The sequence below is a fragment of the Canis aureus genome, chromosome 1 (assembly GCF_053574225.1).
Source record: "Canis aureus isolate CA01 chromosome 1, VMU_Caureus_v.1.0, whole genome shotgun sequence".
In the NCBI taxonomy this organism is placed as follows: domain Eukaryota; kingdom Metazoa; phylum Chordata; class Mammalia; order Carnivora; family Canidae; genus Canis; species Canis aureus.
Window position 1 is genome coordinate 68,624,812 of NC_135611.1, and position 26,716 is coordinate 68,651,527.

General features: G+C 46.2%; 1 long non-coding RNA gene across 1 annotated transcript in view; it reads right to left on the reverse strand.

The window, feature by feature from the left end:
* The window catches only part of LOC144316951 (uncharacterized), a 62,074-nt gene extending 40,409 nt beyond the window's left edge, over positions 1–21,665 (reverse strand). Inside the window, exons 1-5 of the long non-coding RNA XR_013382776.1 lie at positions 20,916–21,665; positions 17,526–17,723; positions 17,147–17,254; positions 15,488–15,794; positions 11,435–15,127 (exon numbers count right to left, since the gene is read on the reverse strand). This is a non-coding gene — a long non-coding RNA (uncharacterized LOC144316951). The remainder of the gene's footprint in view (positions 1–11,434; positions 15,128–15,487; positions 15,795–17,146; positions 17,255–17,525; positions 17,724–20,915) is intronic.
* Between the last annotated feature and the right edge of the window lie 5,051 nt (positions 21,666–26,716).

Consider the following 26,716-nt stretch of genomic DNA (forward strand, 5'->3'; position numbering starts at 1 on the left):
CCGGTCCGGGGGTCGTTCTCGCCTCCTCTTCTACCCACTGCTCCAGTTAATTTGCATTAGATCTTTTGACAACGTGTTAGCTGATACAACCAAGAAGTGAGCAGGAGGGGTCCAGGTGCTGCCCTCCCGAGCGCTGGCTTCGCTCCTCTGCGGTCCTCTTAGCGCTCGGTTCCTTACATAGGACTATCCTTGGCCATGGGGTGCAGCAGTTTTAGGCATGAGCATGTCTAGAGATGGGAGTGGCCATCCCAACCACTGTCTCCTTCCTAGGAGTGAAGAAAGATTTTTCTAGAAGTCCCGCAGAAGTCCCTAGTCAGGTGTTACCGGCAGAATGACCACCCTAACCCAGCTGCATGCAAGGAGAAAGGGACCTCTGTATTGTTCTGTATCCATCAGGATATTTCCCTGATACTGGAGACACAATCCTGTCTCCAAAGTAAGTGAGGAAGGTGCAAATAAAAATGTATGTTCACCCAAAAACCTACATAAGAATGTTCATACCAGTTTTATTCATAACTATCAAAAATTAGAAGCCATCAAGGTATCTTTTGATACTTAAATGGGTCATAAACGGTGGCACAGTCGCACACTGAAACCTTATTCATCAATGAAGGAAACGGGAGCTCAAGCTATGGAAAGACCTGAAGGAACTCTACGTGCTTAATAGTTTTTGGTGAAAGAAGCCAATCTGAGTATATGATTGTAACAATGGTACATCCTGGAAAAAAACTGCATAGACATTAAATAGATCAGTGGTTCTATTTTTAGCTCTTTGAGGACCCTCCACACTGTCTCCCACAGTGGCTGCACCAGTTTGCATCCCCACCAACAGGGCAAGAGGGCTCCCCTCTCTCCACACCCTCGCCCACACTGTACCCTACTGTTTCCTGTGTGGTTGATGTTCGCCGCTCTGACAGGCGTGAGGCGATACCTCGCTGTAGGTTTGACCCGTATTTCCCTGAGGATCCGTGACGATGAGCACTTTCCATGTGTCTGTTGGTCATCAGTGTCCCTTCTCTGGAGAAATGTCTGTTCGTGTCTTCTACCCTTTTTTAAATTGGATTATTTGTTGTTGAGGTGTTGAGTTTTGTAGGCTCTTTATATGTTTGGAAACTATCTTTTATCAGATACGTCATTTGCAAATACCTTCTCCCATTCTGTACGTTGCCTTTTAGCTTTCTTATTTCCCTTACTGAGCAGAAACTTTTTGTTGTGATGAAATCCCAATAGTTATTTTTGCTTTTATTTCCCTTGTCAAAAGAGACATATCTAGACATAGCTAGTTGCTATGGCCGATGTCAAAAAGGGTACTGCCTGTTTCTCTTTTAGGATTTTTATGGTTTCATGTCTCCCATTTAGGTCTTTAATCCATTTTGAATTTACTTTTGTGTATGGTGCAAAAAAGTGGTCCAGTTTCTTTTTTCCTTTCTTTTTTTTTTTTCTTTTTTGCTTGTTGCTGTCCAGTTTCCCCAGCACCTTTATCAAAGAGACTGTCTTTTTCCCCATTGGATATTATTTCTTGTTTTGTCAAAGATTATTTGACCATATAATTGTGGGTTCATTTCTGGGTTTTCTATTCTGTTCTATCAATCTATGTATCTATTTTTGTGCCAATACCATGCTGTCATGATAACTTTACAGTTTTGTAATATAACTTGACGTCTGGACTGTGATGCTTCCAGATTTTTCTTTTTCAAGGTTACTCTGGCTATATGGAGTCCTTTGGGGGTTCCATACAAGTTTTAGGATCCAGCTATTACACTACCGGGTATTTAACCAAAGAATACAAAAATACTAATTTAAAAGCATACACGCACTCCAATGTTTATAGCAGCGCTATCTACAATAGCCAAGACATGGAAACAGCCCAAGTGTCTATTGATTGATGAATGGTTAAAGAAGATGTGGTGACCGCGCGCGCGCGCACACACACACACACACACACACTACTTATCCATAAAATAGAATGAAATCTTGCTGGAGAGTATTATGCTACACAAAATAAGTCAGTCAGAGAAAGACAAACCCCATATGATTTTATTTATATGTGGAATTTAAGAAACAAAACAAATGAGCAAAGGGGAGAAAAAAGAGAGAGAGAGAAGCAAATTAAGAAGCAACTCTTAACTATAGAGAATAAACTGGTGGTTACCGGAGGGGGAAGGTAAATAGGCGAAGGGGATTAAGGAGTGCAGTTGTGAGGAGCACCAGGCCTTGTAATGAAGCGTTGAATCACTATATTGTTCACCTGAAACTATTACACTGTATGTTAACTCACTGGAATTTAAATAAATACTTAAAAAACTGATCAGTGGTTGTTGCCAGGGGGTAGAATGCTGGGGATTGAGGTGCAGCAAAACTATTCATCTGATAGTATGACAGTGGATACATGACTTCATCCACTGGTTAAAGCTGACTGTGTACAACACAAATGTAAACATTGATGCCAACTATGGATTTCAATTAATAATGACTTATCAACATTGGTCCAATATTGGCAAATATACCACACTAATGCAAGATGTTAATACCAGGGAAAACTGTGGGTAAGTGGGGGACTAGAGAGGGATGATATGGGAACTCTCCATACTTCCCACTTAGTCTTTCTCTAACCCTAAAACTGCTTGAAAAAGTGGCTAGCAGAAGAAAATCAGAGTTTTGCCAGCAACAAATATAAGATGAGGAGAGTTGCACGAGTGGCTAATAGTGTCTACAATTGATGGTGGAAAGAACTCATGTTCTTTTTCAAACATACTGAATTTGAGATGTGAAGCATCACATGAATATGTTAAGTGACGGTTGGACGTGTACCTCTGACAATTAAAGGAAAGATATGGGCAAGATGTATGAAGCTGGGAGGCAAGGACTCAGGAATCCATGGAGATCCAGAAGATCTAGGGAGAGGAAGCGGGGGGGGGGGGGGGGGGGGGAGGGAGGGGCGGGGTCCCAGGACCAGATCTGAAGAATCCGCACATTTAGAGGTTGGACATAAAGGAGCTGATGTCAACAAAGGAGAAGGAGCAGAAAATGGGATTTCCAGGAAAACGTGGTATCAGGAAATACAAGAGAGGAGAGTATTTCAAGAGACAGGTAGTGTTGATGTGTTTTTCAAATACAAACTGTGTTGACAACATGGTGACCTTGACAAGTGCTGCTTCTATAAATTGGTGGAGGAAAAACAGGTTTGAACAGTGAATGGAAAACCAGAAATTAAAGGGAGAATTCTAGTGAATTAAATTTTTCCTATTTTTCTGTAAAGGGATTATTTTGTGTCAACCTAGTGTCTTGCATACAAATTTGTCCCAGTCACCAAAGGAGTAAAATAAAACAAGAAGAGTAAGTTATGTGAGCATATGTATGCCAGCACAACTCTGATAAAAGATGCTGGCACACTGGCCAAGCTTCTAACACGCCATAAAAGGCCCTGGTTCTCCGAGAGGTGCAGTTCCAGGAACTGAGGTCACCAACAAATCAGATTACCAAGGCCTCCTACCCAAGCACTCTTAGCCAGATTCCGACGTGGGATTTTAAGGAAGAATGCTTCCAGATTTCTAGAGCTTAAATAATTCAGTTAAAATGAATCCCTCTCATCCAGTAAGTACTAAAACCTTATACACTTAGTAGAGAAAATAAGCAAGATAAAACATCAAACACGACATAAAAAGATAGATAATCGAATAGAATCTAGCACACACACACACAAGAACCTAGCAGACAAAAAGAAAGGTGAGTGAAGTGCAAGCACCAGCCCTGCTAGCCGCAGCACCCCCTCCGCCTCTCCCCACACCATGCACAGTGAGCAAGGCCCTTTAAGGCAAAGTGGCTGTTGAGTTTCTCCTGGAAAAATCATCTGACAGTTGAGGCTGGGGAGGGGGTTCCATTCTTAGGAAACTCCAACTGTTTTCCTCAAAATCCAACAAAAAATCTCCTTGGCTAACCTCAGAAACCATAAATAAAATTTAACGTATAAGCACAGGCCTTTTTTGCCATCATTTCAGCTCCTTGTTTTACTTCAAAGGCAGGGTGTTGACCCAAGGGCAGGCCGTGAGTGGATGTGTGTGTTGGGGCGTCAGGGGCCAGGGAAATGGACAAAGTCCCTACTTGATGTGCAGCGTCAGGAGGGCCGCATCCACCGTGACCCAGGAGCCTGAGATTAGAGGAGGGGGTGGAAACAAGACATTTGGATGGAAGTATCTGCTTCAGAGATATTTCGGAATTATTCAAATATAACCAGGTGTCAAAGATATTTCAGGGTTCCTTTTAGAAATGAAGGAGACACTAGAGCTTATTGAGATAGAAAAAAATAACCTACCTAAAAAGCTGAAGACCAGAGTTTGCTTTCCTTCACTTAGATGTCTGATTTCAGGTAAATCATGTAAACTCTTTGAGTCTCATTTGCTTCATTTGTTAATAATAATAATAATAATACCCCTCTTCTGTGCCACCCAGAGCCTTTGATTTTTTTCATCCTTTCCCTTTTTTTCCTACATTATATTGAACAAGTAATTCTGCCCTTTTTTCCCCACTGATTCTACAGTTATACTTCCTACTTTTATTCTCTTAATTTTTTTAAATTTAAGATTCTTTTTTAAATTCTTTTTTTTTTTTTTTTACAGAGAGAGAGAGAGAGCCCACATGAGCAGAGTTGGGGAGGGACAGAGGGAGAAGAGAGAATTTTAAGCAGGTTGCACACCCACTGCAGAGCCCGATGTCGGCTTGATCTCATGATCTTAAGAAAGATTAATTCCTTAACCTTAAAGATATTCAGCTTAAACTCTAAATTCGATTTGATTTTTTAAAAAAAGTATCAACAAACTTAAAATGCTTCACCCTTATCCTTTCCTTCTTATATGCTATTTTTATATTGTGTTCAAGTTCCACTTTGCTCCCGAACACACCCAAATTGGGTTTTTTTGTTGTTTTGTGGGATTTTTAAAATTTTTTTATTTTTTTAAATATTTATTTCTTTGAGAGAAGAGAGAGTGTGCACATGTGCACACGAGTTGGGAGAGGAACAGAGGGAATCCCAAGCAGAATCCCCGCTGAGTGTGAAGCCCAACCCATGGTTTGATCCCACAACCCAGAGATCACAACCTGAGCCAAAACCAAGAGTCCCACACTCAATCAACTGAAACACTCAGGTGCCCTCGGGTTGATTTTTTTCTTTTTAATTCCTGTTTTCAGCTTAGAAACTTTTCTTGCTTACCATTTCTTCCTGGATTCTATCTCTTCCTTCTGAATTCTTCTGTTTTTCTTGCCAAGAAGTATTATTTAAGTAGCTCATATACTGAGAGTCAACCTTTTCACTTTTAAATGTCTAGAAATGCGTTTGTTTCCCTCTTGGTATGGAATGCTAGAAGTCTAAATTAATATTTTTCCTCAGCACATGGAAGATAAAATTTCACTGTCCTCCTGTATCAATTGTCACTGACAAAAAATACCCCCCCAAAAAAAACAAAACAACTAATAAGTAACAAAATAGTAGTAACTATATACCTATCAGTAATTACTTTGAATGTAAGTGGACTAAATTCTCTAATCAAAAGACATAGGGTGACTTGACGGCTAAAAGGCAAGACTCATTTATTTTTTTTAAAGATTTTATTTATTTATTTGAGAGAAAGAGAGTACAAGCCAGGGGAGGGGCAGAGGGAGAGAGAGTAGTGAATCCCCTGCTGAGCAGGGAGCCCAATGCAGGACTGGATCACAGGATCCTGGGATCATGATCTAAGCCAAAGGCAGATGCTTAACCAACTGAGCCACTCAGGTGCCCCAAGACCCGTTTATATGCTGCCTACAAGAGACTCATTTTAGAACTAAAGACACCTGCAGATTGAAAGTGAGGGAATGGAGAAACATTTATCATGCAAATGGAAATGAAAAGAAAGCCAGATGGCAATAATTACATCAGAAAAAATAGATTATAAAACACAGGTTGTAATGAGACAAAGCAGTAAACCACGCAATTATAAAGGGAACAATCCAATAAGAAAACATAACAATTATAAATATTTATGCACCCAACATATAAACACCCAAATACATAAAGCAAGTATTAATGGACATAAAGGAAGAAATCAGTAGTAATACAATAATACTGGAGGATTTAACAACCCACTTACATCAATGGATAGGTCATGTAGATAGAAGATCAACAAGGAAACAGTGACGTTGAATGACACATTGGACCAGATGGATCTAATAAATATATTCAGAACATTTCATCCCAACACATTAGAATACACATTCTTTTCAAGTGCACATGGAACAGTCTCCAAAACAGATCATCGGTTAGGCCACAAAACAAGTCTCAACAAATTCAAACAGACTGAAATTATGGCATGTGCTTTTTCCAACCACAATGATGTGGAACTAGAAATCAATCACAAGAAAAAAATCTGGGAAGAGTACAAATACACAGAGGTTAAATAAATGCTACTAAACAATGAATGGGTCAACCAAAAAAATCAAACATGAAATAAAAAAAATACATGAAGAGAAATGAAAATGAAAATGAAAACACAACAGTCCAAAATCTTTGGATGCAGCAAAAGTAGTTCTAAGAGGGAACTTTGTAACAATCAAGCCTACTTCAAGAAATGAGAAAAATCTCAAATAAACAACCTAACCTTACACCTAAAGGAGCTAGGAAAAGAATAACCAAAACCTAGAGCTAGTAGAAGGAAGAAAATTAAAAAAAAATAAATAAAAAAGGAAGAAAATAATAAGATTAGAGCAGAAATAAATCATATAGAAACTTGAAAAATAATAGAACAGATCAATGAAACCAAGAGGTGGTTCTTCGAAAGGATCAACAAAGTTGATAAATCTCTAGCCAGATTCATCAAAGAGAGAGAGAGAGAGAGGACTGAAATAAACTCAGAAATGAAAGAAGAGAAATAACAACTGACACCACAGAAATATACATGATTATAAAAGGATATTATGAAAATTATATGACAACAAATTGGACAACCTGGATAAATTTCTAGAAACATACATCCTACCAAAACTGAATCAGAAAGAAATAGAAATTTAAATAGACTGACTAACAGCAATGAAATTGAATTATTAATCCAAAAAATCCCAACAAAACAAAAGTTCAGGACCAGATGGCTTCACAGGTAAATTCTACCAGCCATTTAAAGAAGAGTTCATGAAAACTTCCAAATTCATTCTATGAAGCCAACATTACCCTGATACCAAAACCAGATAAAGATACCACAAAAAAAAGAGAACTGTAGGCCTCTATCTCTGATGAACATAGACACAAAAATCCTCAACAAAATATTAGCAACCCAAAACAAAAATACATTAAAAAAAAATCACTCACCGCAATTAAGAGGGATTTATTCTTGGGATGTAGGGTGGTTCAATATTCACAAATCAATCAACATGACACATCACATCAAAGAAAAAGGATAAAAACCATATGATCATTTCAGTAGATGCAGAAAAAGCACTTGATGAAGTACAACTTCCATTCATGATAGAAATTCTCAACAAAGAAGTTTTAGAGGGAATAAACCTCAACAGAATAAAGGCTGTATATGAAAAACCCATATCTGGGATCCCTGGGTGGCTCAGCGGTTTAGCACTGCCTTTGGCCCAGGGTGTGATCCTGAGGTCCCAGGATCGAGTCCCATGTCAGGCTCCCTGCGTGGAGCCTGCTTCTCCGAACTCTGCCTGTGTCTCTGCCTCTCTCTCTGTCTCTGTCTCTCTCTCTCTCTCTCTCATGAACAAATAAAATAAAAATCTTAAAAAAAAAAAAAAAAGAAAGAAAGAAAAACCCACATCTAATGATAAACTCAATGGTGAAAAGCTGATAACTTTTCCACTAAGGTCAGGAGGAAGACAGGATGTCCACTCTCACCACTTCTACTCTACATAGTACTGGAAGTCTTAGGCCACAACAATCAGACGAGAAAGAGGAATAAAAGACATCCAAGTTTATAAGGAAGAAGTAAACCTTTCACTGCATGTGGATGACATGTTATTTCATACAGAAAATCAGAAGGAAGGAAATGAACAAACCCGAAAGACCAACAAAAAACTACTAGAGCTGATAAAGGAATCCAGTAAGGCTGCAGGATACAAAAATCAATGTACAGAAATCCCTTGCATTCCTACCCACTAAAACTGACGTATCCAAAAGAAAAAGTGAGAAACAGGCCCAGTTACAAGTGCACCAAAAATAATAAAATGCCTAGGAATAACTTCACCCAGGAGGCAGAAGACCTGGACTCCAGAAACTATAAAATATTGATGAAAGAAACTGAAGATGACAAGAAGAAATGCAAAGATGTCCCGTGCTCGTGGATTAGGCAAACAAATATTGTTAAAATGTCCGTACTTCCCAACGCAACCTACAGATTTCATGCAATCCCTATCAAAATACCAGCAGCATTTTTCACAGATCTAAAACAATTCTAAAATTCATATGAAACCGCAGAAGACCCCGGTAGCCAAAGCACAGAGCTGGAGGCATCGCGAGCCCCACCGCATGTCACAGAGCTTCGGTAACCAGGTCAGAGACACAGATCCCGGATGATTTCACTCAGGTGGGGAATATTTAAGAAAGAAAGAAAACCCCAAAAGCCCAGACTCTTAAATACAGAGAAATGATTGTCAGAGGGGAGCTGGGGGGTGAGGCAGGTCAAAGGGGTTGAGAGGATGCTTCCCATGAAGAGCACTGCGCAATGCATAGAACTGTTAAGTCATACTGTGCCCCGGAAGCTTCCAGAACGCTGCGCGCTGGCGATGCTTGAATAAGAACTACAGGCAAACGGGAAAGCATGTTTTACTCCCTCAGCCGTGAGGGCTATAGAGTATTTTCCTCTCATGAAACAACCCCTGGCCTTGCCCTTCTGTGACGCGATGCTGGGCATTTTGTCAGTGGTAGGAACGTATTCCTGGGAGCTGTTCCCAGCCTAGGGCCCCCGTGGTAACCGAGCTACACGGGGGACTTACTGAACACTCCCCCCAGCATCCCACTGGACACAAACCGAAATACCCCCAGGCCAACTTTCCCAAGGAGACGCACAGCCATCCCAAGGCTCCCCACCCCAAGGACTGTGTGACAGGGACCCAGAGGAATGGAGACAGTGGTCAACCAACGGTAGTTTAAAATCCTGCTTTTACAAATTTTATGAAAACTTATGACAATATGAATACATTACTCACAGGAGACCTAGTTCTTCTGTGCAAGGAAAGGGCCTACACATCGTTGTTTCGGTATAAATCTGAGAGTCCACGTGTTTCCTGTTTCTTTATCTCCTCCCACCGTATTCTGATTTCTTCACTTCTATTTTGCCTTTCATCAGCTATCTGTTCATTAGAGTTATCCCATCCCTTCACTTTTTCATTTCAATGATAATACTTCCATTTCTAAAATTTCTATTTTGTTTTTATGCCTCCCCCTAATTTTATTTTTTAAAAGATTTTATTTATTTATTTATTTATTTATTTATTTATTTATTTATTTATTTGAGAGAGAGAAGAGAGAACATGAGAGGAGAGAGAGGGAAAGAGAAAGAGAGAATCTCAAGTAGACTCCAAGCTGACCTCAGGAGCCTGACATGGGGCTGGATCTCACCACCCTGAGATCATGACCTGAGCTGAAACCAAATCAGACACTTAACTGAATCACCCAGGTGCCCCATTTTCCTAATTTAAAAAAATAATAATATCTTATGGTTGTCTTATGCATTCAATTTCTTCTTCTGTATCTCTAAGCATTTAAAGATACTTACATCTTAATTTATTCTAAATTTCTCTATCATCTATAATTCCTCGAGAGGGAATGCTCCCAATTTTTGTGCCACTGAACAATCTCAGGACAGTGGGGCACCTGGTGTGCTCTGTGGTTCTTGACTGTGTGTCAAACTCTCACATGATAGGCTCCTGTGCCCTGGCTTGTGTAGGCCTCCCTGGGAGGAGGTTCTGTTAACGTCTGCGAACAGAGCTCAGGGCTCACGCGACCACCTAGAGCCTCAAGGGCCACCTCTGCGCTGGTACTGGAACCCCCCCCCCCATGCTTTGTTGCAGGTGAATGCGGCACAATTGGATCATTTTAGCAAATCCCCAGTCGGGGGGTGAAGGTGGCCATCTTCCTGCGGGCTGGGACACGTGGCCACCGACACCACACATGGACACAAGCATGTGCTCACCACACGCATGTAACCTCGAGGGGAGACGGCCCAGCACAAGAAAGCAAGTCTTGAACCAAATTCTGCTCCCCAGCCTCCCCACAAAGAAGGCGGCAGACGTTTGCTAACAACCAAGTACAAAAGTAGTTACGTGCTTGTGGTCTCTGCTTACGGCTCCTACACGAAAAGCTTGCTGCAACTTAGAGACAATATTTTCATGGCAGAAGTACCTAGACTCAGTCACGTGAGACAACTGGACCCCCATGAGCGGGGCGGTGGGTGGGCTTCCCCAAGACTGATGGGTCACAGGCTTCCAACACTGCGATGACCGCAGAAGTTTCCTGGGCCGCCCGGAGTCTTGCACTTTGTCCCTGCACAATGTTCCTAAGCAAACACATCTACCTGGAACATGACTCATTTTGCCAATTAAGAAATTGTCTCTAACGTCGCTTAAACTAATAATCCTTCTGGTGAAGACTCTGATAATATTTGAAATGCTAAGCACCCGCCTGGAACAGTATGGATTCTGGATGAAGTTGCTTCAAATTCCGACAAACCGCATCGGTTCTCTGCGTGCGTTGACTATAGTCTCCAAATTGCAGCAAAGTGCCTGGAAAGGTGGTCATCGGCAGCCCCTAGGACCCCACTCCACCAGCACCCCGACCACTTTCAGCCCAAGCGTTCCAACGTCCAGTGCTCCTCTTAATCATGGTGTGCAGAACCAAATGGCCTGATGGGAGGAAACATAATCAAGGAAAACAGGACTCTCAACCACCGAGATAGACATTCTAATTCCGTTTACACGATGCAAAGATTTTTAGCAGCTATTTAGCTGATGTTGACATTTTAAGCACTTAGTGCAGTTTTTACACAGGTACACAGCACTCAAAGGCCGGCCCCTCTATACTGCACTTGTAGGATCCATCTTTCATAGCTAAATTTCAGGTTTATATGTATTCTTTTTACATTTAATCTTACAACCTTCTCTACATAATATCCATGGAGGTTTTTTTTTTTTTTTTAGAATATTCATTCTGCCATCTGGGTGAACAGATGGATGGATGGATAAAACATCTAACATTACTCCACTCAGTAGACCATGTTTTACAGTCAGCAATGCTGTCCTAAAATTATTTCAAGCTCTGGATCCTGCTTCTATTATTTCCCTGTCATTGCCCCACTTTCTCTCTCTCTCTTTTATTTATTTATTTATTTACTTTTTTTTGGTTATTAAAAGTAGTCACCACTAGTAGCCGAGAAAATTGCAACTGAAGAGAAAAGCTTACCATGAAGAAATAGTAATTTATGAAGTAGTAGCCTGGGGGCCTGGATTATTACAGGCTCCCAGTGAGCCTACCTCCCTTTGGGGGAGCAGCTCATGCAGCAGGAGAAGCTGAGCCAGTCCATTTCTGATTCTGCGTCCTCTCCTGGTACAGGGTGTGCTATAACCAACTCTGCTAAGGGATCGAGTTTCATGGAACATGTAATGATATCACAGCGGGACTTGAACAAACAACTATCAGAGGTAGCTAGGGAGAGCAAACAGTTATGGAAAAGTCAAGGATCGGAGAGACACGGCTCCTAAGGCAGAAAACTCTTCCTGTGTAGCCTTGAGTCTAGGGAAACATAAATACAATGGTCTATTGTATGACTGTCCGATAGTAATGGACTTTGGTCACTACCAGCCGGGGACTATGTGTACCAGGCAATTTTAAAAATAACTCAGCTGATTCTTAGTCCCTGAACACATCCTGCTAAATAATAATAGTAATAATAATTTCGAGTCTTGCATACAGTAAGCTTTTTAAAAATCAGCACACTCTAATTCGTAGCAAAATAAAATGTGATAAAGGATACAGTATCAGATTACTCGATTACTCATCACTCAAAAGCTCTTGAGGATTAGCGTTATCCTGCTGGATATCTGAGACTACAGTTTCTGTTAAATGAATTATCTCCCTAGAGATGAGTTGAACAGGTGCTAAAGACTTCATTTTTTTATGCAATGATTTTTTTTTTCTCGAGACTTTAAGGTCTCCTGTGTGTACATTTAAACTCTAGAATTAGTCAAAGTTCCCATTACATAATTGCTCTAAATAAAAAAATAGCTATAAAACCTACCAGAATCCTCTTTTTGTTGTCTTTACTCCTGTGGATGTCCCTTCCATGTCTCCAAAACCTTCCCTCTTCCACGCTTTCCTTTCATTTCCTTTTCATTTCACATTCATTTATTCATATAAGGAAAATTTGTTGTTTCAGAATGAGAAAAGAAATCATTACAGGTTTAAAGAATGCTCACAAAGCCACAAACATCAGAAAATAAAATTACTATTAACTGGCAACAGGGTCGTCATTTTTTGTCATTGTTGTTTTCTTCATTTTGATTGCCTTTTTTCATAGAATCTATATATAAATTAAAATTTATCATGCTTTTCAGTGCTAAAGACCACCATTTGTCCATTGCTATGTGCTGATTATTTTTGCACGACTCCCTTATGGGTTCTCGTTCATGTTTGAAAGATGCCAGTCAAATTCTCTTCTAAGCAGAAAGGAAATTACTTCTTCTGCCATCGTTCTGGGTTATCTTCGTCATCCTCTTCAGGAGTAAGTAGTGCAAGCAAAGGGGCCGAATAAGTCAATCATCGTGTGCAGACCAGAGGATCCCAATTCACATGGCTCGAGCAGCTCCAGTTCTGACAGCCCCCTACCGAGCCCTCCCGGGGCATGGTGTTACCTGGTGCCTGAGCCATGGGGCCTCCTGCTGTAGCCAACATCTGCCCATGCAGGTTTCTTATTGGGGTGGTAACTACTGTCAAGCCCTGTCCTGCGGGCATGTGAATATACTGGGGCGGGAGCACAGAGAGGAGGCTCTTCAGCTCAGAAAATGACGACCCAGCAAATCCACCACATCTGCCAAAGAAGTGGTCTCTTCCTCAAGTAGATGAAGAAGTACAGGTTCTGGTTTGATTCCAATTGCCGAGAGTACTCTTAAAAAGGCTAGATTTCAGGTTTTCTGTGTCAACGCTGAGTGCCTTTTTCTTTTGTGTTGTTTGTTAAGAAATATACGCAGAAGACAAATAAATACGAAAACTGTGCTGACCTAAATAACTATCCGCCTCATCTTCTCAGATGTAATTTGAAGGAGCTGATAAAGAAACTAGAGTCCCTGAGAGGCCTCCATGTAATTACAAAGGAAACACTCCAGAAAGCTAAAATGGCAAGTATATTTAAGGTAATTCCCTGTGAATAGACTTTGGCTGCCACCATCCATTTTATTATTGCTTTTCTAAATTGCTTTCTTGCCGCTCTCTACAAGAGCCTCAGATCAGTCTCCAGGCATTGTTGTGAGGGCTTGTCCAAAGTAATGACACCTGGCACCGAGCTGTAATTGTTTTATGTGCAGGGCATGGTGGGCTGTACACTAAGTCTTTTTCTTCATTAAGAGACTTTGAATCTCATAGTAGGCTCGAAGCACAAGAGAGGGCACCTTGCAGCAAATGTTTTTAGTCTAAATAGGATTTTCTCCAGAAAGCAAGGAGCACAGGGTCTCCCTCATTCAGAGAATGAGAGGTGATAGGGAGACATCTAGAGCACAATGTGAGTTATCGATTTATTACCTCTCAGCTCCAAATCCACGTGTTCTTCCATGCTCTGCAATAACAGAGCTAAGTTCTGCAAATCTCTCTCCATTGCCAGTTGGCCCAACATCTGATGGCCGAGAGGGATCTCGGATGAGTGAGAGGTCTCTCTGCCTGGCCTGCAGTACTGAGCTTGTAGGGCCCCTGCAGAGTGTGCGATTTTCTCAGCAACGCCTCTCGGCCAGCAGCACGTGACCCCTATTTATGGCAGCTTGCCCCGCACACCCCTTTCAGGAGCGTCCATGATAGTGTCTCTCACTGGGACTGGACTCTCAGCACCCCCTCCCCTGGAGCAGTGTCCCAGGGGGAGCCACTGCTTAGCACCTCTCCGTAAACAGTTCCCCTCCACACACCCCCGGGGTAGACTTCAGAGAAGAGGGCTGGTGGACATGGCTTCTCCCCTCAACCAGCCTTCCCAGACCACTGCAATCTGCAGAGTCCCGAGGCACCTCCATGAGGATGGCATCTCCCAGCACTCCAGGGGAATATTTTGTGCACCTCGCATACCCAGTGAGCCTCTGCTGGGCCCTCTCCTGGAGGGTCCGCATCTCCACTTCAGGGCCAGGGCTGATGGCTCCGCCTATATCACTAGTCTTGTGTTTGTCTAAATTCTTTTGGCTTGCATTTGCCAATCCCCCATGACTGAAATCCCGTTACTTTTTTATGTTGAACTTTATTCAATTTTTTGGTATTTTCTGTTTCCTGTTGGACACTGACTGATACAATCCCTCTGTGGGAGGGAGCAGAGGGGGACCTCAGTGCTTTATGGAAAGAAGAGCTGCCTCACCAGGGGCATTTCTGCCCCACATGCCCAACCTCCTTCCTAACAACATCCTCGCGTCCATCGGCTACTCTCAGTAAACGGTGATCACTGGTTTAAACCCATTGAATGCTGGGCCCCGACGACTCCTACCTTCCTCACTCCCGAGTTGCCCTACATCCTTGCCCATCTTAGACACACCTAAGGCAGGTAAGTAAGAAGAATCACTTCAATTTCTGTATGAAATGTACTAAGGTACAACTTGTTCGTTGACCTTTAAAAAAAAAACCCACAACTTGGTATTTTGTAGCACATACTTGACTAGAACTCTGACTTGATCAATAGTGCAAATTGCCAAGTTAGTGAAAGTCCTGGAAAATCATGCTGAGAAACAGCAGAAATCTGTTTGTAATGTGAAGGTCAGTCAGGAATTTCTGAATTGCACTGGACAGCATCACAACCGCGGTAGCCTGATTTTGACACGATAATCCATCTCTTGGCCAGCACACAGCAAGCCGGCGCTCCTTATGTAATCTTCCACTGGCTGACCGGAGGAGTGACAAATTGACTTCCCGTGATGACTATAAATAAAAGAAATGCACAGTAAGACTCTAATAGCCCGTAGGTAAGTAAGACATTACAGCTAGAGGTTCTGAAGAAATACCCCGATTGTATCTGATCTGATTCCCCTCGCAGCCTTTATCTCCTTGGCCCAAATAAAAAGATGCTCTAATTATTCCCATAGTCGTGGGTAACTTTTGTTTAGCCTCAGGTGTACATCATCGTGACTTGATATTTGTATACATTACAGAGGGAGCCCCACAGTAAGTCTAGTTACCATCTGTCGCCACACAAAGTTATTAGCGTGTTATTGACTGTATTCCCCTGGCTCTAACATCACATCCCCACGACTTATTGATTTTATAACTGGAACTTTGTACCTCTTCATCTGCTTCACCTACTTTGCCTGCCTCCCAACTCTTCTCCACTTGGGCGGCCAACAGTTTGTTGCCTATGTCTTTGGAGTCTGTTTCTGTCTTGTCTTTACATTTGTTTTAGATTTCACATGTATGTGAACTAATACGGGATTTGTCTTTCTCTAGGGCCATTTATGTTGTCACAAATAGCAAGAGTTCATTCTTTTTTATGCCTGGTGATAGTCCGTGGTGTGTCTACACCACATCTTCATCCATCCTTCCACTCACGGGCACGTCAGTTCCTCCCGAATCTCGGCTATTGCACAGCATCCTGCAATAAACGTGGAGGTGCATATAGGTCTCCTCGTGGTTGTGTCAAGTATCTTTAATCTCGGCTAAAAAGAAAGAGTAATTTGTCTGAAAAATTAAAATCTAAGCATAAAATATGGAGCAACCGGTGGACTTTTGTCCAAGAGCAGAAATGCCTGCCGGGGTTCGGTTTCACCAGCAGCCACCAAAGGTGCAGAGCGCAGCTGTGTTTCTCTACTTGAAATTCATTCATTCGGGAGCATGGAACAGCACCTGGCTCCTCCAGTCTCCACAGGATCTGCACTGAGCCTTGGCCTTGGCCTTGGCAATGCTACAAACACAAGCTTCACTTTCCTGCCCATTAGATTCCCGTCGGCCCCCAATTCACCTCACCTCCAGCCACGAGGCTCTTCACCTTTCTCTCCTGCTCAAGGGCCCAAGGGGAGGCGTCCCACCTGGTGCAGCTGCAGGTGCACAGGTCCCCCCTCTCCCTCCTCCTCCCCAGGAGCTCGCGGCCTCCTCTCCTGGCCCCCACATCATTTCTCCCGTCATTGCCCGGGAATACACTGCCCATGATTCTCTCCACCTGGGGCTTCCGTTTCCCTCCCCTGGGTCATTTCCTTTGTTACTTCTCACGTGTCTAAAACCAAAGACTTCGCTGGCCAGGGCTTCTCCTCCCAGCGGTGCCCCCAGGCCCCAGGAGTGTTTCCACGCACCTCCAGCGCTTCCCCGCTTCCCCGTAGAGCTGCGCCCTCCCTGCCATCCCACTGCATCCCCTGCACCAGGATCACCTAAGAGCTCCCTGTCCAAAAGTTGAAGTTCGATGATCAACTGTCAGTCCCTCCTGTCAACAGCATTTGGTAGGTGACGTGACAGGGTATCACCGTCGACAGACGTCTCCGTCCTGCTGTAGGGAGCCTCCCTCTGGATTTCCTTCCTGTGTCTCCCTTTCTCTTCTCCTTGGCTTCCTAAAAGCGGGAGCGCTCTGGGCCTGTCTTTGGCTCTCCTGTCTTCTCAATGCTTTCCTGTCCCCTGGGTGATCACACTCCGCCTCCTGGCTGTACAGATGCTGGTGACTCACATTCACCCTCAACCCAGACCTCTCTTCCGAATTTCAGATTCGCAGGTCTTCACTGCCTAAGTACTATCTCCACCTGGAAGATCACGGACGTCTCCAACATAGCATATTCCAGACTCAAACAGGATTTCTACCAATCTATTCCCAACCTTCTCTCCCTGAAGGCTTCCCTGTGTTAAACGATAGCAAACACATCCTCCCAGATTCCAAGCCAAAAATCTCTGGAGCCATTCTTAAATCTTTCTGTTTCTCCCCCACTTCGTATTCAGCCCATCAGAAAACCCTATTTGTTGTACCTTCAAAATCTACCCACAGTTGCGTGTGGCTTGTGCACTTCTGCCCTTCTGCACGTGGCAGCTGCAGTGCCTGCCTGGCACTTCCTCCTGGCAGTTCCTCTCCTTCAGCTCCAGTATTTTCAAAATAATAGAAAAAGAAAGAAAAGCTAATGAATAATAGGGCACGGTGTGGGTGTGAAATTCTAATTGCTTGTTAGCATGTCTTTGTTTTCAAGGAAGTTATGCCTAGAAACACAAACACTTCACAGAAAGAAAAATTAGAAGCAGAGTAAGACTACAGATCGTGTGCAACGGCTTAACACTCTGCTGTGTGCAGGGCCCGCCACAGTCGGGGCCCAGTGAGTGCTCATGGACAGAAATACTACTACCTCACACTCACCTGGTGCTCTACCGCGTGCAGGGGCGTCCAACAGGCCTCTCGTAAACCTGTTTACTCTTGACAACAGTGCCAACCTTCAGCCAGCCCTGAAGTCTGTGTGGGCAGAGACTGCTGCGCACCACTAGAGGCGAGTGTGGGCCCGGCATCGGGTAGCTGCCCAAGAAACGTCTGTTGAATGCGTGCACTCGTCGACCTAGGCTTATTAGCCACATTTTACAGATGGAAAAAATAAAATCAATGACTTGCTCAGCATAATCATCGAACTAATGATGAGTAGTAAGCTGCCTTCTGATTCCTAAATCAGTGTTCTCCCAAATATTAGATTTAAAGCTTCTTAAAAGTTTGGTTCCCTGCCCCTTCGAGTACACTTTTAATAGAAATTAGAATAGCCTACTATTATGTTCTTCCACTACCTTCCAGCCTAACCTGAGCAAATCTCAGTTTTCTATTATTTTCAGTCATAGATAAACCTAAGAAAAACAATAAAAGTGGTATAGGCTCCTTGGTGACTGAAAGTGTCCTAAAGTGTCCATTTAGTGCTTTCAAGAATATACTACTTTATTTAGGTTGGGCACATTGATTATCCTAAAGCAATGGTATCTCTGAAAACACATACCCTGGATATAACGCTATATATTTGGGCAGTGGACGTCAGAACAGGAGTCAGAAAACCTTCCATCTTAGCTCTCTGAGTTTCCAAGTGCCCCCCCCCCCCCAGCTAACTGCTACCAAATTGTTCTCTTTAATGGTTATTCCTGAGTCACATGGTCACCAAACTCTGACGTCTTGTTCCTTTCACATGGAAGCATCTAACTAAATATCCCTAGATGCTGTCACGTGGGGTATAGTAGTTCATCTCCACTCATGCATTTATCTTACTGATAAGCATAATTTCCATATCCCCACCACCTTCTGGAGTCACTCTTTACCTTTCCATATATTGGGTTCCCAGCCATCAGGCCTCCTTTATCTGTCTGTCCCTTTTACTCCCCAGAGCCTCCCCTTTCTTTCAATACTCTAAGGCAGTCTCTTCATCCTCCTAAAGCCAAACTTTTCATCAATGGCAGCAAATAATCAACCCCCATGCTAACTTGTTTACAACAATAATGGTATCACCCACTTCCAGTACGCTTATTCTCCTTCTCAAAGTACTAGTATAATCTATCCGAGAATTCCTAAGATACTGCTTTTCAATTCACAGTCACATGGTACTGACTTCAGAAAACAGGAGAGAGAAGAGTGCCAGGAACGTTCAGATAAAATGGAAAAATGGGGATGATTGCCAGCCTCATTTTAGTAAGCCAGGGCACATAACCAGTCTTCGATGGCCATTACATGGTGCTTTCTGATTAGGACCAATCTCAAGGCAGCTTTGGAACAATCAAAGAAGAGTTAGGCCCTATAGGTTAAGTAATTTTTGCAAGAAAGAAGCACACAAGAACTAAGAAAGAGCAATTTCTTATGAGAAATTTATAATACCTCCATTTTCTTTAGATTTTATACAACCTTACACAGCCTAATAGCTAGTAAACCATTTATAATAAGCCCAGAAAATGTTCTTTACCTTCTTTCTAACCCTGAAGTGATATTTAAAAAAATAAAAAAAAACTTAATAATTTAAAGGTTCTTGTGCATCCTAATTAACTAGGAAATGAGTAGGGGTTCTAAGTTTGAGTCAAGTCCAAAATTTGCTAGTGACTATGAATAAATTGCTTTTCCTCCTTGAGTTTCCTTATCTGTAAATGAGAATAACATTATCTGCTTCCTAAGACTATTGTAAGGAATAAATGAGATCATATATGAAAGGATTTCAAAAAACACAACGGGGCAAATGCCTGTTAAGTCTGTCATCCAATTCCAGCAAAAAGAGCAGAGTAGGACAACCTGTCAGCTGAGGGAGGAGACTACAACACATGTGCTTGGGAATCCCATTTTCTAACCCGAAAAATTATTGTTTCTAGTCACCATATTGATTTTTCACCCCTTTTTTAAAAGTAAGCTCTACAACCAAAGGGCTCAAACCCAGATCAAAAGCCACATGCTCTACTGACTGAGCCAGCCAGGTGCCCCCAATTCTTCACTTCTTAAGGAAGAGATATCTTCAGTGACAATGTGTGGAGATTTATGGGGCTCTGGAAAATGATACTGCTGCTCTAAGTACAAGAAAAACAAATGCAAATACTGATACTTAGACTCATTATATTGCATTTTGTTAGAGTTAACTAAGAAAAGAAGAAAATCTGGAAAATTTGAGGTAAAAATGTGGATTTTTTTACAGAAAATATTTTCCTCCATGTAAAAATAGAAAATTTTCCTTTTTTTAAGATTTATTTATTTTATTTTAGAGAGGGAGAGGGGCAACGGGAAAGGGAGAGAATCTGAAGCAGACTCCGAGCTGAGTGCAGAGCACTGTGTGGGGCTTGATCTCATGACCCTGAGATCACAACCTGAGCCAAAACCAAGAGTCGGATGCTTAACCAATTGCACCACCCAAAGCAATAGACACCTGATTTTCTAAGGTAAACTGTTATTTTTTCCTACACATGTTGCAGTATTTCTGACTTAGGCTTCCCAGTCACCCCTCATTTCTTGTACTCTCATTGGCATGGGGTAGCCCCTGGCTTGCTTCCATCTCTATGTCTCTCATTCGCTTGATCATTTAAATGCCATCGACGCTGTCAACGACTGTCCAGACTCTCTTGATGGACAGACTTTAATATCCAACTGCTCCTCACTTGGATGTCTAATTGGACCCAAACTTAGCAAGCCCCAAGCTGAACTCCTGATCTTTGGCCCCAGTCCTACTTACTCAGCTTTCCCCATCCATGCTAAGCCTACTACTCCCCCTTCGCGAGACAAAATACTTTGGCGTTGGACTTCCACATCCATTCTGGCAGGGAATCTTGTTGGCCTCACCTTTTAAAGCGTATTTAGAATCTTCTCTCTGCTCACTGACCCCACAGGCACCATTTGGGTCTGAGCCAACAGTATCTCTTGCCTGGGTTGTTACAACAGCCTTCTCATATCTCTCCTTTCATCCTTCTTATCGCCATCCCTACCCCAACTCCGGATTTATTTTCAAAACAGCAACAGAGGGATTCTTTCAAAAATCTCCCTCAGTGCATTTTTTAACAAGTTGTCTCCACATCCAGCATGGAGCTTGACGCAGGGCTTGAACTCACAACTGTGAGTTCTGAGCTGAGACCCTAAGCTGAAATCAAGAGTCCGCCGCCCAACAGGCTGGGCCACCCAGATACCCCTTCAGTGCATCTTACGGCTCTATTCAAAACTCTTCAAGACTAACCCACTTTATGCAGGAAATAGCTTACATAATTGGCTCGGCTATTGTTCTCTGACCCCACGACCCTACTACTCCCCACTCGGGCTCACCTTGTCTCAGCCACACTGGCTTCTCAGCGTTCCGCAAACACACCAGGTGTCTCTCTTTTCACAGCTCTGGCACTGGCCTGTCTCCCTCCCTGGAGGACGCCCTTCCCTGTGTCCATGCATCTAGTCCCTTCCCGTTACTCATTTTCTCACTGAGTCCCCATGTTGACTACCTTATTCAAAATTACAATTCCTCTCCTGTTCCTGTTTTCCTCTAAGTACACAGCATTTACAATTCTCACATTTACTGTTTACATTCTGTCTCCTTCTATTTTAATATAAAGGCCATAAGGGCAGCATCCTAAGGAGTCCTCCATCATTCGTGGAATGAATGGCTTGTGTGGCTGGCTTATGAAGGCCTTTGAAGGTCGCGCGTGTGGTGTGCTACTCTAACTTCCATAAGCTTCGTAGCACAGGACAACACGAGTTCATTCTCTTACAGCACCGGAGCTCAGAAGTTTAAAGTCAAGGTGCCAGCATGGCTATGTTCCTTCTAGAAGGTTCGGGGAGAAGTCTTCGGGCCTATTTTTGGCTCCTGGCCCCTTCCTTGTCACTGCAACCTCTTGCTTGTCTTGTCACATCTTCTACCACTTGCTTCCGTCTCCCGCCTCCTCTCGCAGAGTCTTGTGATGCATCAGGGCCAAGCCAGGTGGTCCCCGAGAATCTCCCCACGTCAAGATCCTTACCCATCTCTGCAAAGTCTTTGTTGTTGCTGCTGTTGTCCGAAGCAACGTTCTCGCGTCCATCTTTGGAGCCGTAGCTCAGCCTCAACACGAGGACGGGCTGGCGTGGGGAGCACCGCGGGGGGACGAGGGGTGGCCGGGGCCACGCAGGAGCCCAGGCGCTTGTCCAGGTACCGCGACACGCGCACGGTGGGCTGCCTACGGGGACGCACGCGCTGGAGGCGGGAGAGGCGCCCCGGAGCTGGCGGCTGGGCCGGGGGTCAGGGCGGACACCTGGGGAGTCCCAAGGCCGCAGCCGGGATCGCGGACTGGGTTCCACGGGAGGGGGGACCCCACTGAGGGGACCCCCCCCCGGGAAGTAGCCTGATCACATTTACCCTTCAAAGCACCTCACTCCCGTGATGATGTGGGGAGGGCGAGGGCGTGAGGACGCGAGGCGACCAGCGGGGAGAGGCGCAGGGCCCAGGGGGCAGCGGCTGCCGACCGCAGGGACCCACCGCGGGCCGCGCAAGGCTGGGCTAGGCGCACCTGTCGCCTCCCGTCGTGATGCTGCGTCGACATCAGCGCCGAGGCCCCGACACGGAGAGTGAAGACGCTCCTGAACAGGACATACGCTCGGTCGCAGCCGGCGCGGGGGACTACAGAGCAGCAAAGCAGGGGCGCGGGCCGGGGGCGGGGGGGCGGGGCGAGGGGGCTGGCATCCGTGCGTCCTCGTGCGTCGGGCCGTGCGCACAGCTCCCGGAAGGAGACCACGCGGGACGGCGCGGCCGAGGGGGGACGAGGGGGGGAGGGCTTCTGTGCGTCTCCGTGGGTCGGGCCGTGCACGCAGCTCCGCGGAAGGAGACCACGCAGGACGGCGCGGCCGACAGGGACGGAGGGGGCATGCGTGCGTCGTCGTGCGTCGGGGCCGTGCGCACAGCTCCGCGGAAGGAGACCACGCAGGACGGCGCGGCCGACAGAGGCGGAGGGGGCATGCGTGCGTCGTCGTGCGTCGGCGCCGTGCGCACAGCTCCGCGGAAGGAGACCACGAGGAGGCACAGGTGCCGCAGGGCCGCTTGGCTGCGGAACAACAGATGTTACGAAAACGAACAAGGTGGAGGGTTCTCCGGTGTTTCTTGTCACGTCCCCACGCAACGAGCGACGGCCGTGTGGCGTGCAGCAGCGTGGGCGGGGCACGCGGGACTTCGGTCGGGCCTCAGTCACTCGCGGGCTGCGGGCGGACCTTTCGGGGAGCCGAGGGCCTCGTAGCGAAGGTGCAGACTGCCAGGCCCTGCAGCACGTTCCGGGGGAAGCGCCCACAGGTGCGGCTGTCACCCCTTTCCTTTCGCGTCTGTCAGTTCGGCACCTTTCCAGGGACCGCAGAGCATCCGGGAAGGTTAGGGAGGCGGCAGCGGGGGCAGCGGGGGCAGCGAGAGCAGCGAGGGCAGCGCCGCGAGGGCTGGGGGCCAGGCCGGGTCGTCTGCACCCGAGACCCAGCTCACTGGCCTGCGGCGCCAGCGAAGAGGGCGGAGCCGGTGCGGCCCAGGTGTGTTAGCCAAGGGCAAGCAGGTGCGAGGGGGGGGGGGGTAGCCTAGGGGCAGTGGCCGGGCCATTGCGCTGGGAAGCTCAGCTCCCGGGGGTCATCCGCGGTCACCAGGAATATGACACGCGACACGCGCGGGAGGGTAGGAGGCCACAGCGGCTGGACCCGCGGGGCTGCAGCCCCCGCCCCCCGTGGAGCCGCAGGTGCGCTCACCCCCTACACGGACCTGCCAGGAAGCCCTCCGCGGGCTCCTCCAGGGCGTCGGTGGGGCGCGGACAAGCGGCACCTGAACGCGGCCCACCTGCCATGGTCCAGCGGCGGAATCCTGCGGACGCCCAGCGGATGCTACCCAGGCTCGGAGAGCCCGGCTGGCGGCTTTCAGGTGGCCGGGGGTCAGGAACACAGAATTAAAAGATAATCTAAGTCCCTGGAAGCCAAGGGGTACGTGTCAGTCAAGGATGAGACAAAGAACATGATGTCCCCAAGACCCGGCAGCATCGGAGGTCGGGGACGGAAGAGTCACTGGCCTGTCCTCCTCCTCTTCTGAGGCCCCTGACCCCTGGCTGGATCCAGGGCATTGGCTCCCATGGGAAAGAAGTCCTGTGGCCTCAGCCCAGCCAAGGACCTTGGAGCAGCCCCTGGAGTGGCCGTCAGAAGAGGGACTTAGCAACTTTGACAACGAAGAAGGACGGCATGTCTCGGGCAGACTAGACAGGGTTGATTAGGTGTCAACCTACAGAAAAGATTGCAGCTCCCCGTCGACTGCTCTGGTTTTGAACATCCTTCCCTCTCTCTGCTCAGTCCCCACAGCTGGATCAGGGTGTTCCAGATACAACCCCAATCTGGTGTGGAGACTAACGAGAGGATAGTTGGTCTAAATTCCAAAACCTAAGGATAAACTCCATCCAAGTGCATCTCAAGTGTCACCTCTTGGTCCCCTGAGACGTGCGTGGCAAGGCTCCCACCACCGACAGCCTGGGTGACGGGAAACTGGAGATTCAGTAGGGTCCCCGAGTGCCCAGCGCCCTCTGCCCTCCTGCCCCCTGCTCCCCACACCACTCCACTCCTGCCTGCCACGTCCCTTCTCCCAGCCTCCTCACCATCTCCTCGGGCTGGGACGCCCTTTTTCTGCGGTCTGCCTGTTGGACGAAGAAACCAGACATGGCCCTCCAGGCCCCGGCGTGGGAGCTGGTCAGGCCGCGTGGTCAGACTCCCAGATGGCAAGTCCTCTGCGGCGGTAAGCTTAAGGGGTGGCAGCCTAGCAGGGTTACAAGGTGATGCCGGGCTGGGGACGTCCAGGGTGGGGCTTCTCTGGCGTGGGCCGCTTCCTCACCAGGAAACGTGTGGACAGGGCAGGAAGGCCGCGGGCCCGGACCTGGGCGCGTGAGTCTCTGAACCCCAGCCAGGCACCTGAAGTCCCAGCACTACTACCTTAGAAATATCACCAGGGCTTCATCATTGCGTTAGTGGGGGCTGATGCACCAACCCCTACGTAGAGTCACAGGGTGACAATGACGCGGGCCCTTGGAGCCCCGGGCCCCACGGTCGTGGCCTGCCACCCACCGTCTCCTGGGGACGGCCCCCTCCATGCCCAAAGCCACGCAGTCCCCGGCGCTTGGGCTTTACCTCCTGGGTTGGTTTGTGGACGTGCGGGCCTGTGGGGAGCGGGGTGTGCTCTGCGGTCGGTGAGCCTGCTGCAGCCCCTTAGTTGACCTGGTGGGAGAAGGCTCCTCACCAGGAAAACAGGAGATAGAAGTATCTGCCGCCCAGATGCGGCACGACGCTGACACAGCGATGTGTGTAAAACCCGCGGCGCATGGCCTGGTGCAGTCAGCACCCAGGGGGCGCCACTAACATCCTCTGGATCTTGCTGATGCTTGAGCACATTGCCTGTCCCTGAGCACGGAAACCATGAACACGGCCACCCCGGGACAAAGCCTCCCCTCGCGTGGCCCAGAGTCCTGCGGCCGCCTGAAGGGCCCATCTGGGCATCTTCCCCGATGGCAGCTTTAAACCTGGCAAAGATGCCAGCTTCTTCTTTTTTTTTTTAAAGATTTATTTATTTATTTATGGTAGACATAGAGAGAGGCAGAAACATAGGAGGAGGGAGAAGCAGGCTCCATGCCAGGAGCCCGACATGGGACTCGATCTCAGGTCTCCAGAATCGCGCCCTGGGCCAAAGGCAGGCACCAAACCGCTGCGCCACCCAGGGATCCCCCAAGACGCCAGCTTCTTGAAGTGAATTACGCCTCTGCTGCGGCCAAGCCCGCCTGCCTTCCGTGAATCCTTTTCAGAATCCTCCCCACATCTCGTGTGCATGAGCCCCAGGGCTCCAGGAGCCACAGACCTTCACGGGTCGCCTTCCATTTGCCAGTCACCGCATCGAACGCTGCAGACACCGGGTGACAAGCAGCAGCCTCTGCGCGAACGTGCTGACAGTCTCCCTCATGGACACATTACATCCTCCAGCTCTCACTGCTCACTCCACGTGCACCAGGACACAGTTCACACTGCCTGATGATTCGTGATGCTTGCACCCCTTGGTCTTCATATTCTTGAGCTGGAGAATCATGACCTTTTCCATGGAGGATGCCGTCACCGCAAACCCCAGTGTAGACGTGCGCTGGTCACACTGCAACAGCATCATCACCACGGCCACCAGCAGAGCTAATAGTCCCAGATAGTGTGCACAGTTTGGAAAGCACAGTCGCACCAATGGTCACATTTTCTGCACCCAGACGCCACGTAGGGTTGGTCCTACCACAGCTCCATGGACTATAGTCTCCGCTGGGGTTTTTTGTACTGGATAAGCCCAACTGCTCAGTTTGCTTTTGGCCACAACAGATCACTGGGTGTTTGTCTTCACGGAACAATCTACATAGCGTCTGCTAAGTTCCTTCATCAGGTTCAGGCCAAGGATGATACATTTTACATTTTAAACTTGAACTAACGTTTCTCCCAAATCTTCATTGTCGTACGTACCATCCTTGGAGGTCATTGGCTACCTATGCGTCCTTTCAGAGATGTGCAAGTTCTTCTTACAGTCTGAGGTCAGATGCCAAAGGATCCTCGTTCCAGAATGATCAGATGTCCTGAAACTGAAAGGTTTTTTTGGTGTTTGTGTGTTTTGCTAATTTTTTATGCGCTAACCCTATATCTCTGGAATCTTAGTGATTGTATTTATCTAGAGAAGTTCATTTTCCTTATTCTTTATTACTAGCTGCCTCTGTTCCCTAACCAAATAACTGAAAGCTCCATAAAAATTGCACTTAGATAAACCTTGTACTTAAATACATGTTGGTATAAAAATGAAGAAACCACTTTTACATCTCAAATATATATTCCAGTTTCCAAATACTCAAATGCCTCCTAATCCTTGTTGGGTGCAATTTTCTGTGGATACACACTGGTCCAGGGCAAAACCAGATCTGCAGTGAAATTCCATTTGGCCAGGTCAGGGTCCATGCCACAGCAGTGGTTAAAATCTGACTATCACTCCTCGGCCCACAAGTTTATTTGGATATATTTTTGACATAGGATGCCCCAGTTTTAAATATTGTCTAACTTTGTAGAAAACAACGGATAGTCAGGAAACCTCA